Source organism: Macaca nemestrina, chromosome 4 (genome assembly GCF_043159975.1).
Source record: "Macaca nemestrina isolate mMacNem1 chromosome 4, mMacNem.hap1, whole genome shotgun sequence".
In the NCBI taxonomy this organism is placed as follows: domain Eukaryota; kingdom Metazoa; phylum Chordata; class Mammalia; order Primates; family Cercopithecidae; genus Macaca; species Macaca nemestrina.
This window is the reverse complement of record NC_092128.1, coordinates 142,814,956-142,833,318: the sequence shown is the minus strand read 5'-3', so window position 1 is coordinate 142,833,318 and position 18,363 is coordinate 142,814,956. Positions and strand designations below refer to the sequence as shown.

General features: G+C 44.2%; 1 protein-coding gene across 5 annotated transcripts in view; it reads right to left on the bottom strand.

Moving 5' to 3' along the window:
- LOC105466322 (tyrosylprotein sulfotransferase 1) overlaps positions 1-14,307 on the bottom strand; it is a 148,323-nt gene extending 134,016 nt beyond the window's left edge. For 3 of the 5 annotated variants that reach the window (XM_071095301.1, XM_011715310.3, XM_011715307.2), the window contains exon 1: positions 14,088-14,298. The gene's annotated coding sequence lies outside the window, so the exon portion shown is untranslated. Of the gene's footprint in view, positions 1-4,989; positions 5,108-14,087 lie in introns of those variants that run through there. The other 2 variants (XR_978124.3, XM_071095300.1) reach the window with 2 other exon arrangements.
- Positions 14,308-18,363: the final 4,056 nt, after the last annotated feature.

The window sequence follows — 18,363 nt, the reverse complement described above, 5'->3', positions numbered from 1 at the left end:
ATCTCCCTTTACTTGATTTCCCTCCATTTTTTCCCTGCTGATAATTAGGAAAAAAAAAAAAATCAGTTTAATCCTCACCCTCTTCCTTTCTCATATGAACTCTATAGCCTCCTAAATGGTCTGAGTTCTGACTTCCTTCAATTAGTTCAATCACTAACTTGTCTTGTCTCAGGAATTATCTTTCTTTTTTTTTTTTTAAGATGGAGTCTCACTCTATTGCCCAGGTTGCAGTACAGTGGCACAATCTCGGCTCACTACAACATCCACCTCCCAGGTTCAAGCAATTCTCCTGCCTCAGCCTCTCAAGTAGCTGGGATTACAGGCATGTGTCACCATGCCCGGCTAATTTTTGTATTTTTTAGTAGTGACAGGGCTTCACCATGTTGGCCAGTCTGGTCTCAAATTCCCAACCTCAGGTGATCCACCCGCCTCGGCCTCCCAAAACATCGGGATTACAGGTGTGAGCCACCGCTCCCAGCCAGGAACCATCTTTCAAAAATGCAAATATACTTATGATGTTCCCTTGCTTAAAACTCTTCCACAACTTTCTACTTTTTCCAAAAAAAATTAAAAATCCTCATCATAATGTTAGTACAAGGCCCTTCCTGACCCAGCCCTTGTCTGCTCCCCAGCCTGTTTCACCACCCACCACCCCCACACTCCCCACACACTCACTCAGTGCCACCGTCATCCAACTGAAGCATCCCTTCCTTGTTTGAGCCTCCACATGCACTGCAGCTTGTGCATGTCTCTCTGCCTGATGACTCTCACTCATCCTTCAACATTCCACCACTTTAATGCCATCTCTCCTGCACAGCTTTCCTGAGAGCTCTCTACCACATATGACACAGGTGTACTTCCTAGTGCCCTCGTACATACCCTATCATATCATGTCTCACACTACATGGTTACTTTGTTTTTCCAGTAGACTGTGAGCTCCCTGAAACTAGAGACTTCTGAATGAATTAATGAATTTTAGATTGCCAATAAGGTAATTATGGCTGTAATTAGATTCTATAAGTGTAATTAGTTGTGAGTTCTTGGGATGTATTGACTATATCTTATCTTTTTCAGTTTCTCCATAGTATATAACAACATACTACAAGCATATTAAGCACTCAATAAATGTGCATTGACTGATCCTGCTAAAACTTTCTCAATAAAACCCCAGATAGCTAATGATTTCCTAGGATTAGAACATTAGTTTTTCCTTCTGGTTCCAGTGTTATAATAAGGTTTGACTACATTTTAAAAAAACTAAAAATACAAAGTTCACCCGTTTTTTCCCTTTGACCCTTGCTCTTCTAATCCACTCTCTTTATTGATCAGCTATTTCATCTGCCTCTATCATCACTTCACACTCTCGTTGATGAATGAATCAAAATCTTTTTTGCAATCCCTTACACTTGCTGCAACAAATCATAAGGTTAAAGGAACATTTCAGTTCTAGAATTTTACACATAAGGAAACTGAGGCCCAAAAGGGATAAATAACTTCCTTAATATATTGCTACATGGCAAATTATTCACCAAGTTGGAACCCAGGTCTGACTGTATACCATGGTACGTCCCAGTCATTATTAGGCTTGGCATGAACAAACAGCCAGGTATGCAACAATTATGGTGCAAATGAAGTAAAGTTAAGACCATGTGCTATTATTTATAAGGTTTTTATTAGCATATAGATTTTAAAAATATACCCAGCTTTTTAACTGTATTTTCTCCAGAATTATCCCATCATGACCATCTCAGATCTAATTAGAATGACAGAAGAAAACTGTAAATCCATGTAGCCATTATGCTTTACTTACAAAAATGAGCAGGATGCATATTTGCACACTTTCTGAAAGTCTCTGAAGATTTCATCCGGGAGAGATTAAGAATGGAGAGCTAGATTTGGTCTCAAGAAGTAACAGATATATATAAGAGACTAGAAACTAGCCTGGCAAATAGCTGTACCTTTCCTATACATTTTACCAGTTTAGTTTTGCTTTAGTCTAGTCACTCTCCTATGAAAGGAGGTTTCCCACGTTTGTTGTGAGAAATTATGCCTCTAACCCAAAATTAGTTGGAGCTGGAATTTTATGATGTTCTCTATGAAAAGCTGGGCATCAAATCTTTGATCAGAAACCACTATTATGGCCAGGAGCAGTGACTCTTGCCTATAATCCCAGCACTCTGGGAGGCTGAAGTGGGTGGATCACTTGAGGTCAGGACTTCGAGACCAGCCTGGCCAACATGGTGAAACCCTGTCTCTACTAAAAATACAAAAAAAAAAAAAAAATTAGCCAGGCATGGTGGCACACGCCTGAAGTCCCAGCTACTCAAGAGGCTGAGGCAGAGGCTGCTGTGAGCTGAGATTGTGCTACTGCACTCCAGCCTAGGCGACAGAGCCAGACTCTGTCTCAAAAAAAAAAAAAAGAAAGAAAGAAAAAAGAAACCACTATAACATCAATTTTGGGTTTTTTTTGAGACAGAGTCTCGCTCTGTCGCCCAGGCTGGAGTGCAGTGGCACGATCTCTGCTCACTGCAAGCTCCGCATCCTGGGTTCATGCCGTTCTCCTGCCTCAGCCTCGCGAGTAGCTGGGACTACAGGTGCCTGCCACCACGCCTGGCTAATTTTTTTGTATTTTAAGTAGAGATGGGGTTTCACCTGTGTTAGCCAGGATCATCTCAATCTCCTGACCTCGTGTTCCGCCTGCCTCAGCCTCCCACAGTGCTGGGATTACAGGCGTAAGCCACCGTGCCCAGCCCTATAGTAACAATTTCTGGCCGGGTGCGGTGGCTCACACCTGTAATCCCAGCACTCTGGGAGGCCGAGGTGGGCGGATCACGAGGTCAGGAGATCAAGACCATCCTGGCTAACACAGTGAAACCCTGTCTCCACTAAAAATACAAAAAATTAGCTGGGCCTGGTGGCGAGCACCTGTAGTCCCAGCTACTCGGGAGGCTGAGGCAGGAGAATGGCATTAACCCAGGAGGCAGAGCTTGCGGTGAGCCAAGATCGCCTCCAGCCTGGGCGACAGAGCGAGATTCCAACTCAAAAAAAAAAAAAAATTTCTATGGGCAAAATTGAATTTTCATTGTCTTCTTATACCTTTCCAATAATTATAAAAACATATCAGTACTGTTATTTAATTTTTACAGGGTAGAAAATCTTACTCATACATTTCAATTAAATGTTACATACATTAAATAAGCATATAAATGAGTATGATTTATGATCTGCCTTGAAAGAACTAGCAACTTAGCAAGGAGAGAAGACAAGAAACTAACCATATATGCCATGATAAAATAATAAAAAGATCATACAAGGCCGGGCACGGTGGCTCAAGCCTGTAATCCCAGCACTTTGGGAGGCCGAGACGGGCGGATCACGAGGTCAGGAGATGGAGACCATCCTGGCTAACACGGTGAAACCCCGTCTCTACTAAAAATACAAAAAACTAGCCGGGCGCGGTGGCGGGCGCCTGTAGTCCCAGCTACTCGGGAGGCTGAGGCAGGAGAATGGCGTAAACCCGGGAGGCGGAGCTTGCAGTGAGCTGAGATCCGGCCACTGCACTCCAGCCTGGGTGACAGAGCAAGACTCCGTCTCAAAAAAAAAAAAAAAAAAAAAAAAAAAAGATCATACAAAAGGCATGAACAAAGACATATGCACATTTCAAGGAAGGATCACATCCATGGGCTCAGAAGAGGCTACATGAAGAAAATGACATCAGAATGAATCCTAAGGGGGACCGGGCGCAGTGGCTCACCCCTATAATCCCAACACTTTGGGAGGCCAAGGTGGGAAGATCACTTGAGGTCAGGAGTTTGAGACCAGCCTGACCCACATGGTGACACCTTGTCTCTGGTAAAATACAAAAATTATCTGGGCATTATGGCGGGTGCCTGTAATTCCAGCTACTCAGGAGGCTGAGGCAGGAGAATCACTTGAACCTGGGAAGCGGAGGTTGCAGTGAGCCAAGATCGCACCACTGCACTCCAGCCTGGGCAACAGAGCAAGACTGTCTCAATAAAAAAAAAAAAAGAAAAGAAAAGAAAAAGAGCAAACAAGACCAAAACCATCAGAAGGAAGAAAAGAATAAAGACTACAGTGAAATAAATAAAACAGAAAATAGAATAGAGAAAATCAACAAAACCAAAAACTGGCTCTTTGAAAAGATCAGAAAAATTAACAATCTTTCAGCTAGACTGACCAAGAACAAAAGAGAGAAGACTCAAATTATGAAAATCAGTAATGAAAAGGAGACATAACTACCAACCCTACAAAAATAAAAGTGATCATAAACAATTGTAATCCAACAAATTAACCTAGATAAAATGGACAAATTTCTAAAAGATACAAACTACTAATAGTAACTCAAGAAAATATTAAAAATTTGAATAAATCTATAACAACTAAAGCAAATGAAAGAGTAATTTAAAATTTTCCACAAAGAAAAACCAGGACAAGATGGCTTCACTGGTAAATTCTATCAAACGTTAAAAAAAAAAGAAAAAATTGATACTAATTCTTTTTAAAAATATGTATTAGGAGGCCGGGCGTGGTGGCTCATGCCTGTAATCCCAGCACTTTGGGAGGCCAAGGCGGGTGGATCACGAGGTCAGGAGATTGAGACCATCCTGGTTAACATGGTGAAACTCCGTCTCTACTAAAAACACAAAAGTTTAGCTGGGCGTGGTGGCAAGCACCTGTAGTCCCAGCTACTTGGGAGGCTGAGGCAGAAGAATCACGTGAACCCAGGAGGCGGAGCTTGCAATGAACTGAGATCGCGCCACCACACTCCAGCCTGGGCAACAGAGCAAGACTCCATCTCAAAAAAAAAAATTTATATATATATATATATATATATATATATATTAGGGTCAGGTATGGTGGTGCATGCCTGTAATCCCAGCACTTTGGGAGGGTAGGCTGAGATGGGCAGATCACGAGGTCAAGAGACGACATTGTGAAACCCTGTCTCTACTAAAACACAAAAATTACCTGGGCTTGGCGGCACATGCCTGTAGTTCCATCTACTTGGGAGGCTGAGGCAGGAGAATGGCTTGAACCTGGGAGGCGGAGGTTGCAGTGAGCCGAGATTGTGCCACTGCACTCCAACCTGGTGACAGAGTGAGATTCCATCTCAAAAAATATATATATATTTAATATAATATAGATTAATATATTAAATATATATTTAAAACATATATTAATATGTATTTATATATTTAATGCACATATCTTATAAATTGTTTATTATAATATATAATATACATATAAAAAATCTATAAAATATATATTTAAAAAGCCAACAAAAATATACATATAAATACATAATACATATTTAAAAACATGTTAAATGTACATTATGTATTTATATCTTTTTTTGGTCAGTGGTTTTTTTTTTTTTTTTTAGGCAGGGTCTCACACTGTCGCCCAGGCTGGAGTACAGTGGCAGGATCTCGCCTCCCCTCCCAGGTTCAAGAGATCCTCCTGCCTCAGCCTCCCAAGTAGCTGGTACTACAGGTGTATGCCGCCACACCATGCTAATTTTCATGCTTTTTTGTAGAGACGGGCTTTCATCATGTTACCCAGGCTGGTCATGAACTTCTGGGCTCAAGCAATCTGCCTGCCTTGGCTTCCCAAAGTGCTGGAATTACAGGCATGAGCCACTGCACGGGCAACACCAATTCTTAACGACACTTCCGAACTCATTATATACGGCCAATTTTAATTGGATTTTGAAACCAAAATATTACAAAAATAAATTGCAGCTCGCTATTTATAAATAAATATAATTTATATTTATACTTATAAATACTTAAAAATTACAAAAAAATGTGTAAATATGGGGTAATAGTAAATATTACTCTAACAATGAGATAAAGGACAATATTATATATGATTCTGTTTTTATGATGTGTTCAAAATAGATATTTCTATTCTATATTATATAAACCTATAAAGACATAAAATGGATTAGTGGTTGCCTAGGGATGGAGAGGATGAAGAGTAGGAGAGGATAACGGCTAAGGAGTGCATGGTATGGTTTTTTCGTGGGTAGTGAAAATGTTCTAAAATTGATTGTGGTAATGATGTACAACTATATAAATATACGAAAAGTAAATGAATTTTATACTTTAAATGGTTTAACATGTGGCATGTGAATTATATCTCAATAAAGCTGTTACAAAACAAAACGCAGGCTGGGAGCTACATGCTCCTTCTAAGGTGACTGTCTACTAAAACATAAAGTTTAAATATGATCTATAACTCCTAACATAATATCCAAAATGTCCAAGATACAATCAAAAGTCATTCATCATAGCAAGAACCAGGAAAACCACAATTTGAATGAGAAAATACAGTTAACAGATGCCAACAACAGGATGAATCAGATGTTGGAATGATCTGACAGAGATTTTAAAGTAGCCATTATTCTTTAACAAGCCATTACATACACTCTTTAAACAAATGACAAAATAGAAAATCTCACCAAAGAAGTAGAATAGACAAAAAAGAACCCAATAAAAATTATAGCACTGAAAAACAACCAAAATAATAACTCGGTGGGTTAGCTCAACAGCAGAATGAATATAACACAGGTAAGAACCAATAAACTTGAAACAAGAATTACCCAATCTAAACAACAGACAAAAAAATAAGACTGGAAAAAAATTAAAAGAAAACAGTGTCTCACGTGCTGTGGGACAGTAGCAAAAGATCTAACATTCAGTCACAGAATGAAAGGAGACAGAGAGTGGTACTGAAAAATTATTCTATGAAGTGACTGAAAACTTCTCAAATGTGATAAAAAGATGAATCTGCAGCTCAAGAAAATAAGAGAACTTCAAACAGGAAAACCCAAAGAAATTTGTGCAGACACATCATAATTTAACTTCTGAAAACTAAAGACAAAGAAAAAACCTCTAAAGCAGTTGGGGAGAGAGGATGTTACCTATAAGAAAATGAATTCTAATGACAGGGTTTCTCATCCGAAAAAAGTTTCTCAACATTTCTCAAATGTTAAAAGCAAAGAACTGTCAACCACAAATCCTATAAAAAGAAACAGCTGACAAAATCTTAAGAAAAAACAAAGAACAAAGAACACAAAAGATTCCATGGTTTATATCTAAGCCCTGAGAAATCAGAAAATAGAAAATACGCTGAGGACGGGCGCAGTGGCTCATGCCTCAGCACTTTGGGAGGCCTAGGTGGGGGAATCACTTAAGGTCAGGCACGGGAGACCAGCCTGGCCAACATGGTGAAACCCCGTCCCTACTAAAAATACAAATATTAGCTGGGCATGGTGGCGGGAGCCTGTAATGCCAGCTACTTGGGAGGCTGAGGCAGGAGAATCTCTTGAACCCGGGAAATGGAGGTTGCAGCGAGCTGAGATTGTATCACTGCACTCCAGCCTGGGCCACAGAGCAAGACTCAATCTCAAAAAAAAAAAAGAAAGAAAAGAAAAGAAAAGAAAATACACTGATACCAGTAGATGAGCAATCACAGGTGTTTCCTGTAACAGTGCTTAAATACATGGGAATTATTTATTTCTTCCTACCTATCACCAATCCCAGTGAGATTCATTTAGGTATAGGGCTTGCTTAAGGCATATTCCTTACTTCCTTAATTTTCTTAGTTAAAAAGAAATTGTTATGCCACGGTTCAAGATCTTTTATCAAATTGACAGTTTTTGTTCTAGTTAAAAATTTAAAAAGCTCATGAGCCTAAAATCAGAGCTATTTGTTTTAAAAAGATACAAGATCAATATACCTTAATCATATGAAATAAAGTCTATTTTAAATAGTATCTTCTAAAGACAAAGCCTGAATGAACCTCTGTATAACTGTCACAGCTTAACCACCTTAAAAGCCAAGACATTACAGAGCAAATAATACTTATCTTAATCCACTCCAATTTATAAAAATTGTTTTGGGGTTTTTTTGTTTGTTTCTTTTTGAGACAGAGTCTTGCTCTGTCGCCAGGCTGGAGTGCAGTGGCGCAATCTCGGCTCACTGCGACCTCCGCCTCCTGGGTTCAAGGGATTCTCCTGCCTCAGCCTCCCAAGTAGCTGGGACTACAGGCACCCACCACCATGCCCAGCTAATTATTGTATTTTTAGTAGAGACCAGGTTTCACCACGTTGACCAGGATGGTCTCCATCTCTTGACCTCATGATCTCCCCGCCTTGGCCTCCCAAAGTGCTAAGATTACAGGCGTAAGCTACTGCGCCTGGCAAGATTGCATGTTTTTAAAACAGGAATGACTACGCGTATTTGACCAGTGACCTGTTAAGCAGCAAAGAAACAACTGGTCAGTTTGCAAAATCATGAGTTCAAGCTCTGTTTTATATCACTTATCAACTGATTTATTCAACCAACTTTTATCAGGTTTCTAAAATATATCAAGTACTGTGCAAGGCAGTGATGAAAAGACAAATAAGGCATGGTTTCAGACTTCAAGGAATTAGTTATAAAAATGGACCCAGCAGAAATAAAATGTGGTAAGTCCTTTAATAGGTAAATGTACACAAGAAACTATGTCAACGAAGGTGGTATTTAGCCTGTTGTGTGTGTGTGAGAGAGAGAGAGAAAGAAAGGCAGACAGATAGACAGGGTCTCACTCTGTCACTCAGGCTGGAGAGCAATGGCATGATCATAGCTCACTGCAGCCTCAAACTCCTGGGCTCAAGCAATCCTCCTGCCTCAGCCTTCTACATGGCTGGGACTACAGGCATGTGCCATCACACCTGGCTAATTTTTTCATATTTTGTAGAGACGGGGATCTTGCTATGTTGGCCAGGCTGGTCTGAAACTCCTGGTCACAAGCAATCCTCCCACCTCAATCTCTCCAAACTCTGGGATTACAGGTGTGAGCCACCACACTCAGCTATCCTGATATTTAAAGGATGAGTTACTACTATTGTTCTTCAGGGTTCTATCACTCCCTCTTTGGGCTCTCAGCCCAGTTCTCAGTCCTAGCTACCTATCTCATGGGAAGCATCTTTAAAGTAACAAGGTCTGGCCCTGCACCAGACCAAATGATACAGAATCCCTGTGGATGCCTCGATCCCCCATCCACATTCTTTAAAAGCTCCCCAGGTGGTTTTTAAGTAGTGCCTATGTTGAAAATCACTGAACCAAGCAATCTCACCTACTTCTGATGACTTCACTTTCAATTCTAGCACAGACCCTCCATATACATCTCCATCTTCAGGGTCAACTGTTCTCTCAGGCTATTTCCTGGGCATCAAGATGTTATGATTGGCTTTCTCCTTTTCCCTGAAAATTTGTTTCTTTTCCTGCATTTCCTACCTGGATGAACAGAACCACCATTGCCCAGACACACAAGCCTGAACTCAGTAAGTCATCCTTGACCCTTCCTTCTCCCTCTCTCTCACCTATACACCTAACCAGTTCTCCTTACTCCACAAATTCACCCCCAAATCTAACCTCTTGGCCTCACTGGCCTCATCATCTTTCACCTACATTCCTATAATGACTGCCTTAATTGGTCTTTGTACACCTAGTCTTGCCCCTCTCTAACCTGTTCTCTACAATGCTACCAGAGATCAGAGTAATTTTTCTGAAAATACACCTGGGGCCAGGCGCAGTGACTCACACCCATAATCCCAACACTTTGCGAAGTCAAGGCAGAGGGTTACCTGAAGCCAGGAGTTCAAGACCAGCCTGGGAAACATAGCAAGACTCCCATCTCTAGAAAAATAAATAAATACAATCAAAATATACCTGGTCACAATACTCATTCATGTTACCTGCCAGAGTAGGGGATGCAGACATGAATCAAAACCCACCCTGATTTCAAAGCCCTACCATTAGAGTAGAGAAAGACATATAAACAAGTAAATGACAGTAGAGATGAAGAGAGATGGATTGCAGGCAGATGTGGGAAGGCTTTACTGCAGAGGTAACCAGAAGTCTGTATAATCTACAGGTGCCTAAGTGGGAAAATGCATTCTATGGAGAAAGAGAAACATAAAGCCATTTAGGCATGTTCAGCTAATGGAGGTGATTTTATATGGCTGAGGCAAAAGGTAACACATGCAGCAAGACACAAAGCCTGAGATGGGAACAAGCCAGACTTTGTAAGATCTGCCCAGGATGAAATCCTTCAAAGGTTCCTCGCTGTCATCAAGATTATGTGTTAGGACACACAAGGTCATTCATGAGCGGCTCCTATATACCTTCCCAGCCTCATTGCTCATCGTGCCCATTCTCCAGCCTTTCCAAATTACCAGTTCTTTCCAAAAACACCAGGTTATCGAACGGTTTTTTTTGTTTGTTTTTTTGTTTGTTTTTTTTTTTGAGATGGAGTCTCACTCTTGCCCAGGCTGGAGTCAGCTCTCTGTAACCTCTGCCTCCCAGGTTCAAGCCATTCTCCTGTTTCAGCCTCCTGAGTAGCTGGGATTACAGGCACCCGCCACCACGCCTGGGTAATTTTTGTATTTTTAGTAGAGATGGGGTTTCACCATGTTGCCCAGGTCTTGATGGTCTTGATCCATCTGCCTCAGCCTCCCAAAATGGTGGGATTACAGGCGTGAGCCACCGCACCCAGCCTATGACACACTTTTCTGTATGTTACCCTCTCTTCCAAAATGCCCATCTCCCCTTACCTTTCCTTGTCTAGATTCAGCTCTTCTGAAAACTTAGTTTACTGAGTGCTATGTGGCTCAGTATAGCTGAGGCAGGAGAATCTCTTGAACCCGGGAAATGGAGGTTGGCAATTTGCTAGAAACTGGAGATACAATGAGATATGACGCAACCCTTTTCCTTAAAGAGTTCACTCTCAAGTCAGGGAGAAAAATAAGAAAACAGAACATTATAAATAGTAAAAATGGGTTGGGCACAGTGGCTCACCCTTGTAATCACAGCACTTTGGGAGGCTGAGGCAGGCGGATTGCTTGAGGTCAGGAGTTTAAGACTGGTCTGTCCAACATGGTGAAATCCCGTCTCTACTAAAAATACAAAAATTAGCTGGGTGTGGTGGCGGGTGCCTGTAATCCCAGCTACTCAGAAGGCTGAGGTACAAGAATTGCTCAAACCCAGGAGGCAGAGGTTGCAGTGAACTGAGATGGCACCACTGCACTCCAGCCAGGGCACCAGACCAAGACTGTGTCTCAAAAAAAAAAAAAAAGTAAAAATGGTGTAAGTGGTAAAAATGGAGATGGAAGTATGTACAGAGTGCTGTGGGAACACAAAGAAAAGTCACCTAACCCAAACTGAGGAGAAAGGGTAGTCAGAAAAAGTCCTAGATGCCTGTCGACAGAAACATGTCCTCACTCCAGGGTGATGCTCCCAGAGCACCCTGTAGTCATCTCTGTCAAAGTCTTGATTGTACTATAGTGAATGGTCTGTTTCTTTACCGCTTTTTTCTCTGGATCACAAAGGGTCCAGGAAGGAGATGCGCCCATGCTGCAGAAGGCCTGGAAGGACTGGCTCAACATACTAAGGGTTTGGGAGCTGCTGAGAATTTTTAAAGAAAACAAGCAGCATGATCAGATTGATGTCTCAGAAATGGAACCAATTCCAGCAGCAATGTGGAGGATGAAGTAGAACTACAGGACGCAGAGGTTCAGAAAAAGCATAACCAAGGTCTGAACCAGTCTTCTGGCAATGAAGAGAGAGGAAAAAAAGATCTTATGAAGAGAGGGAAAAAAAAGATCTGAGGTAGCAACAATAGGATCTATGCTAGACTTAATGTGAGGAGAAAAGAAGATGATTTTAAGGTTTCTAGAGTAAAGATCTTAAAATAGGAATGTTTGTGTATGTGCTTGAAGGGGTCTATGGGTGGAAAGAAAGGGAAGGAAAAGGTAACCACATTTGAAGTAATCAAGCATCCACATACAGCTATGCAGAAGGCAGATGAAAATTAGAACCTGAGGTTCCAGAGAAATGGGGACCAAATAGACGTCTTCAAAAACCATAAATATACAGGTGCTATTTGAAGCCACGAAAGGACATGTAATCACACAAGGAAATTAGAGAAAAAAACAAAAATGCAACCCTAAGGAATGCCACGTTAATCTGAGAAGAATAAAAAAAGAAAAGGGAAGCATCAAGAAAAGCTTTGTTTTGGTCTGAATGATGGAAACCTGAGGATGTATACCGTCCAACAGAAAAAATAATAATATGGGAAGAGATTAGCTTTAGAAAGGAAGACCCCTCTTCCTCTGAGATCAAAGGAAAGGATATTAGAAATCAGGGACAGACAGGCACAGACAAAAATGACAGCTCCTTAAGAGTTCAGGGCCGATGCCCACCAATTTCTTCTGTGGAGTTAAGTGGCAAAATAAGCAATGAAGCGAAGGCAAGAGTAGGACAAAGAGTCAGAGAAGAACGGTGAAGATCTATAAACAGCCATTTAGATTTTAGGACATAAGCGGAATCTAGAGAGTAAGTCAAAGGATCTCCAGAATCCAGAAGTGTGCAGAAACAGCACCCAGCAGCTTAGTTACATGATTTTCGCCAGCCTGCCCTGGGAGCCCAGGAGCAGAAAAAGCTGACTGATTGTCCAGGCTTGAGAGCATCAGAGCAAAGGTGGCAAGAATAGTACAGGGCCAATGACAATGCTTTTATCATTTTAAAAAGTCAAACGTATTTTACTCTTTTTTAAAAATCGACTCGCTACTTCCTCCGAGAGCGAGTGCTTGGAGAGGCGGAGGGAGAGGGGTGGATAATTCCTCTCTCACTCTTAGAGGACTTGTCAGAAGTTTCATTCTCAAGCATATTTGGTCTGTACAGCAGCTGATTCCAGGAAATCCAAATCCTGATTCCTTCTGGTTCTTAAAAGATGAAAATTCATTGAAGCTCCCTGGACTATCCAGCTAATAGATAACCACGAGAAACACTGCTTATATACTACGCCATTTTAGCTGGGAGGTAGGGGCTCTTTCTTTCCTAAAAAGAAAGGTTCCCTAAACACTGCAGATGGGGATGGAGAGGGGATGGGGAGTAATTATACTGTAAAGCTCGCTGACTAGCAGCCTAAGAATCCTTTACAAAGGCAATTAACATAAAACAATACATGGTACAGATAGTAGAATTGTTTCTTCTTAATGAATGCAGTAAGTAAGTGACCATTTAATCGCTTTACTGGAGTTCACCAATTTCTCCTGCCATCTCCCATACCATTCTTCAAGCAGAGTCAAATCCCTGTGGACAATGGACTTCTTGCTACCATCATCTGGAAAGTACAAAACGCCTGGAAGGAGGAAGAGGCTAACATGCGTGACCACCCACCATATGCCAGGCCTACTGTGTGCTAGACTCTGGGAAAGGGAGTTTACATGTTATGGGGTGCAGCTCATGTAAGGACGAATGAAGATATTACACTATGGACCTGAGCCGGGCGCGGTGGCTCACGCCTGTAATCCCAAAACTTTGGAGGGCGAGGCAGAAGGATCGCTTGAGGTCTGGAGTTCGAGGCCAGCCTGGGCAACATAGCGAGACTCTCTCTCTTAAAAAAAAAAAAAAAAAAGATGGATCTGGCATTCCAGAGAGTGGGAAAGTGTCTGGAGGTTTAAGTGTAAGGGAAGGAAAAGGAGATCGCGATGGTGGGTGGTCAAAGTGAGGGGAGAAGAGGTGAGTTGGGAAAGGAAGGTACTTAGGAGCAAAAGGGCAAGACCCAGGGACACCTGGAGCGGGGCAGGGGACTGCCATGCAGACAGGACAACGTACAAAGGGTAGGATGATGGGGCGATGAGCTCGAGAAGCGCAGCCGGGGTAGAGGTGGGGGCAAATGTCCGATCCCGGCGAGACGAGGGTCTCATCCCTGGGGACTGCGGGGCTAGGACGTGGTCCCAGGGCTGCGAGAAGGGAGAGAAGGGGCAGAGGGCAGAGGCCCCCGCGGCCGGGAAGAAGCCGAGCCCGGGAAACGCCGGCGATGGGGGAAGGGGCGTGGGAGCAGGGGCTGGACGGGCCAGACTCGGGGCTCCGCGCTCGGAGGCGGGGCTGGACAACCGGGAGGCAGCGGGCAGGAGGCGACAAGGGGCCAACGGATGCCAGGACGGGGCTCGGGGCCGGGAGTGAGGAGACGAGAGGGGAACGGAGCCGCAGCGAGCGCCGCGTCCCCCTTACCTGGGATGAGTGAGGAGCCGCCGCGCCGCCTGGACGGCATCCTGGCCTCAGCCGCTAGTCCCACCGCCTTCGGTGGGGGGCCACTCGGGAGCCCGCCCTCACCGCCAGGCGCCAGCAGCTGCCAGCCCGGACCGGCCCCGCAGAAGAGCGCCGTTCCGACCCGCACACGAGGCCGCCTCAGCAGCGACTCCCGCGGTCGCCGCCTCAGCGCGGACCTCCAGGGTCCGGGGCGGTGGCGGGATCACACAACTGCTGCGATTGGGTGAGCGGGCGATGTGTCGGCTGCTCTGATTCGTGGGTTCCGGCCGGCTGCCCACTGAGGGAGGTGGAGCTGGGGATGGAGCTGGGTCCGGCAGGCGCCGAGGGGCGGGGGTCTGACGTCGCAGCCGGCCCGCGCCCCCACAGCCCTGCCCGTGCGCGCTCCCGAGGGGGCTTCCCGGCAGCAGCCGGCCTGGCGGGGTGGTTGCCCTAGCAACGGCGCGCGTGGCTTGGCTGCAGGGGAGCCGCGGGCAGGTGGCGGTCTCACCGCCCCCACCCCCCACGTGGGTAGCCCAGAGGCCTTCATCAGTGAAACCCTAGGACAGGACAATAAAATGAGTTTTTCCTGATAATTCCCCTCCTCTGCTTCAGAGCCCACCGTTGCCAGCTGCTGGCAGAGGAGCTGTCATCTCCTGGGGGAGATAACGCGCAAATGCAGATAACGAACGCAAACACTATTTCATCCGCACCGAGAGTGTAGACGTGCAATAGTCCCTCCCAACCACAGAGGTGGGAGGCTGACGCCCTAAAAGAAAGAAAGAAAAACTAGGAAGGGAGAAAAAGGCAAAGAGGCAAAAGAAAGGTGGGGAAAGGGCAGACATTTCACAAAATGATCCATTCATTTTACAGTTTCTTCCTGGAGACACGTCCACACCAGGTTCTGTCAAAGCAATTATTTCTACTGTGTTGACATGGATTAGAGAAGGCATGAGTGCAGAATCTAACAGCTGTATTCAAAATTGCTGTCTACTAGGCCAGGTGCGGTGGCTCATGCCTCTAATTACAGCATTTTGGGGAGCCAAGTCTAATGAATCACCTGAAGTCAGGAGTTCGAGACCAGCCTGGCCAACATAGTAAAATCCCGTCTCTGCTAAAAATACAAAAATTAACTGGGCATGGTGGTGGACGCCTGTCGTCCCAGCTACTCGGGAGGCTGCAGCAGGAGAATTGCTTGAACCCAAGAAGGTAACTACCTTCTTTTGCACATAGTATAATATTTTCAAAGTTCATCCATGTCGTAGCATGTATCGGCACTTCATTCCTTGTTATGGCCAAATAATATTCCATTGTACGGACATCACCTTTTTTTTTTTTTTTTTTTTTTTTTTTTGAGAAGAATCTCATTCTGTCTCCCAGGCTGGAGTGGAGTTATGTGATCTTGGCTCACTGCAACCTCCACCTCCCGGGCTCAAGTGATTCTCGTGCCTCAGCCTCCAAAGTAGCTGGAATTACAGGCATGTGCCACCATGCTTGGCTAATTTTTGTATTTTTAGTAGAGATGGGGTTTCATCAAGTTGCCCAGACTGATCTTCAACTCCTGGCTTCAAGTGATCTGCCTGCCTTGGCCTCCCAAAGTGCTGGGATTACAGGCATGGCCACCATTCCTGGCTGGACATCACCTTTTATTTATCCATTAATCCATTGATAGACATCTGTTTCTACTTTTTTGGCTATTATTCATGATGCTGCTATGAACATTTGTGTAGAAGTTTTTGTGTGGACCTCATTTGATCTTTATAGCAACTGTCTAAGGTACATATATCTCCTTCTACAGATAACCAACTGACTGGGTGTGGTGGCTCACTCCTGTAATCCCAGCATTTTGGGAAGCCCAGGCAGAAGGATCCTGTGAGCCCAGGAGTTCTAGGCTGCAGTGAGATGTGATGGCACCACTGCAGTCCAGCCTGGGTGACAGAGTGAGACCTTGCCTCTCACCCAAAACAAACAAAATATATATATATATGTATGTATACACCCACACACCCACACACACAGATAAGAAAACTGACTATAAGACAGTAGACAGCAATTTTGTTGTTTGTTTGTTTTTGTTTTGAGATGGAGTTTCTCTCTTGTTGCCCAGACTGGAGTGCAATGGTATGATCTTGGCTCACTGCAACCTCCACCTCCCGGGTTCAAGTGATTCTTCAGCCTCAGTCTCCCCAGTAGCTGGGATCACAGGCGCCTGCCACCATGCCCAGATAATTTTTTTTTTTTGTAGTTTTAGTAGAGACGGTTTCACCATGTTGGCCAGGCTAGTCTCGAACTCCTGACTTCAGATGATCCGCCTGCCTCCGCCTTCCAACGTGTTGGGATTACAGATGTGAGCCACCGCGCCCAGCCTTTGTTTTGTTTTTAGAGACAGGGTCTCGCTATGTTGCCCAAGCTAGTCTCGAACTCCTGACCTCAGGCGATCCTCTAACCAGTTAAGCAAGGGCCAAGTTCCATTCTGCTTTCTACATTTCAGACCTCTTCAGGAAAAGGACTCACCGTGACCTCAGTAATACAGAAGCCACCGCCGGTGCACAGCCCCTGCCAGGCTCTCTCCACAAAGTGGAGATGGAGATCTGAGATGACCTCCCACACTGCCCAGAAAATCCTTCCTCCACCTATAAGACCTGGAAGAAGAATTGAGTAACCACATGGGCAGCTGACACCGGTCCTCCTACCACGTATTAAACTGTGAGAACGAATTCTAGATGTGGGAATTCAGTAAGAACAAAGGACACAATCCTTTCAGTGAAACCTGTCACATGGCAGGATGTCTCACTGAGCAGGACAGCTTCAGGTGACCCAGGAACTACACTGTCTGTAGCTGACAGGGTCCAGCCTTTGAGGCAGAAGTAAGAAGCAGCTTGATCTGAAGCAAAGCTCAGGGCTATTGAGAACAAGATGAACTTCTCCTGCTTTCTAAATCTGCCCCAACACATATAGTACATCTGCTAGTAGGAAAAGAGACTCCAAAACATACTCAAGTGAAAAGAACAAAGTTCAAAACAGTGTGTATAATATACCCATTTGTATATATTTAAAATACACACACACACACACACACACACACACACACACACTTCTTATTTTCAGAGGCAATATCAAGAAAGATGCACACATTAAGTTGGTAACAGTTTTGTCTCTGAGAGGGAAACTGAAGGACTTGGGCACAGGAGTAGGAAAAAGACTAATTCTTAGCTATGTACTCTTTGGCCCCTTAAAAAATTATGTGCTGGCCGGGCGCGGTGGCTCACACCTGTAATCCCAGCACTTTGGGAGGCCGAGGCGGGCAGATCACGAGGTCAGGAGATCAAGACCATCCTGGCGAACATGGTGAAACTCCGTCTCTACTAAAAATACAAAAAAATTAGCCGGGCGTGGTGGCGGGCGCCTGTAGTCCCAGCTTCTAGGGAGGCTGAGGCAGGAGAATGGCGTGAACCAGAAGACAGCAGAGCTTGCAGTGAGCAGAGATCATGCCACTGCACTCCAGTCTGGCTGACAGAGTGAGACTCCGTCTCAAAAAAAAAAAAAAAAATTATGTGCCATGTGCTTGGATTATCTTTTTTTTTTTTTCTTATTTTAATAGGCAGGGCCTCATTCTGTCACCCAGACTGGAGTACAGTGGCATAGTCATAGCTCACTGCAGCCTCAAACGCCTGGGCTCAAGCGATCCTCCCACCTCAGCCTCCTGAGTAGCTAAGACTACAGCTGCACGCCACCCACTCCCTGCCTTTTTTTTTTTTTTTTTTTTTTTGAGACAGAGTCTCAGTCTGTTGCCCAGGCTGGTGTGCAATGGCATGATATCAGCTCATTGCAACCTCTGCCTCCCGGGTTCAAGCAATTCTCCTGCATCAGTGTCTCGAGTAACTGGGATTACAGGCACCCGCCACCATGCCCAGCTAATGTTTGTGTTTTTAGTAGAGACAGGGTTTCAATATGTTGGCCATACTGGTCTTAAACTCCTGGCCTCATGTGATCTGTCCACCTTGGCCTCCCAAAGTGCTGATTTCAGGTGTAAGCCACTGTGCCCAGTCTTTTATTCTTTTTTTTTTTTAGAGATGGGATCTTGCTATGTTGCCCAAACAGGTCTTGAACTCCTGGGCTCAAGCAGTCCTCCAACCTTGGCCTCCCAAAGTGCTGGGATTATAGGCATAAGCCATCATGCCTGGCCTGGATTACCTATTTACAAGGAATGAATACGTAACTTTTTTTAAAAGGAAAACTCGTTCCTGAAAAACTTTCCAAG